Below are 2,153 nucleotides of genomic sequence, written 5' to 3'. Positions count from 1 at the left end.
TTTTGTTATGGAGTCTTTTACTTTTGTTATACACAGAAGAAAAAAAAAACAGAATTAGCTTTATTGGCCAAGAATGCTTACGCACACTGATAATAGTAATAGTAATAATGATAATAATAACTTTATTTATATAGCACTTTTAAAAACAGTTGTTTACAAAGTGCTTTACACACAGCAATAGCAAAAACTCAGGGGAAAAAACCCCATCAACAATCAGAGCAGAATAGGAGCTCTGTAAAATCAAACAAGAAGGGAAAACCATAATGTGAACACATTGGAAATATAACAAAAATGAAATGACTCAAGTAGATCTTAAATGGCAGTTACAGTAGAAGATTATAAAATCTAAAATATAATGGAGTCAGTGAAAAATAATGATTCCTATGATAATATTCCGAAAGATATGGTAGGATGTGGTAGAAGGAGGGAGTTAAATACATATATTCAAACAAACAGTCAAACAAATACATGAAGATGATGACATCACATCAGTGGGGATAAAATAATGGTAAGATTCAAGACAGAAATGTAATAGAAATGAGGACAGGTAAGTGAGATTTAGGTAGGTAAATATGAGATTATGAAGTAAATGAACATGAGATAAGAAAGAAGGGTGTAAAATGATAAAAATAGTAAGAGCAGCAGTGTAAAAAAAACGAGAAGTAATAGATACATAGAAGGGACGTCGCATAAAAGCAAGTCTGTAAAAGTGAGTTTTAAGGAGTGATTTAAAAGATGTCACTGAATCTGCCAGCCTTATCTCCTCGGGGAGGTCGTTCCAAAGTCAAGGAGCCCTGACAGTGAAAGCTCTGTCTCCTTTAGATTTCAGCCTCTACTTTGGAACAACCAGGAAGCCCCTGCCCGAGGATCTAAGGCTGTGCTGTGGCTCATAGGGGGTCAGCATTTCAGAAATGTAACCTGGTGCTAGACCCACATGAGCTTTAAAAGTGATCAGAAAAATCTTAAAATCAATTCTAAAAGTAAGGAAGCCAGTGGACACTATTGTCTCCTCTCCACATTCAGGCATAAAGAAACTGCAAAACTTAATAAGAGTGTTGCTGCTAGAAGATATTTAGCGAGATATGCTTTGTAAGTCAGCAGAGGGCAGTGCAAAAGGTCACCATTTTCCTGCTCTTTGCTGTTGTAATCCTTTAGTCTGTTTTCTATAGGGCGTTGGAATTAAACATATTATTATGTAGGTTGACAGTATGTTTAAAATGAACAGTGTCATCTAAATGTGGTCAGTGTTTTGCCACTACTGATGGTCTGTGATGATGATCTATTCAATTATTAATCATTAAACTGATAACACATTAAAAGAGGACAATAAACAGGTGGTACTTTGTCCAGGCTGATTACAAACAGGCTGCCAGCAACATGAGTTTTATGATTTATGTCTCTGTCAACAGATAATTGCATCAAAGATGCATCTTAAAATCCATTTTGATTAAACATTTAAATTTGAGCCAAAAAATCAGCTTGACAAGCCAGTCAGAGGTTAGATTTCCTTACTACCTGGAATGCATCAGAAAGAATCAAACCAAAAAAAGTAAAATCCATATTTTAGGATTCCTGTATGACAGGCCGCTGTTTTGTGAGCCACCAGGCCAAATTTCAGTCACAAAAACCATCCCTAAGTTTATAAAATTAAGGTTCAGAATCATGAAAAATGAGGCAGTAATATCTGCCACAGGATGTTGTGCATGTGTCGGCTGAATGTTTTAAAGCTGCAACCATTCACAAAAAATATGATCCTCTCAAGAATAAAAGCTACAAGCTGAATGGAGGACTTATCGCTCTGCTCTACTGGACCTGTCAGCTCTCTGTGTCAGCCAACAGAGAAACAATCACATTTATGTCATGACAGTTTAAAGCTAAAAAAATTCTGAGTTTCATGTTCTCATTCTGTATCTGAATCTTCTGGTATTTCTTATTTCTCATTGTCTAAATTATGAAAAGTTCTTGCTCCTGTTTTCTTTTTGTGTTGCTGCTGAAAACTGTCCATTTCCAAATGTTTTTTTTAAAAATGTCTTCAATGATGATTAGTACTGTAGGCTTTTATTGTGACAGACTTGAAAGAAAAAGGTTGTGTCTATCATTGGATACTTTAGCATCACAGCGCTAACAGACTTGAAGGATTCAACTGTCTCTTC

Source organism: Cheilinus undulatus, linkage group 16 (assembly GCF_018320785.1).
Source record: "Cheilinus undulatus linkage group 16, ASM1832078v1, whole genome shotgun sequence".
Classification (NCBI taxonomy): Eukaryota; Metazoa; Chordata; class Actinopteri; order Labriformes; family Labridae; genus Cheilinus; species Cheilinus undulatus.
The sequence above is the reverse complement of the archived record's forward strand: the minus strand, read 5'-3'. Positions refer to the sequence as shown.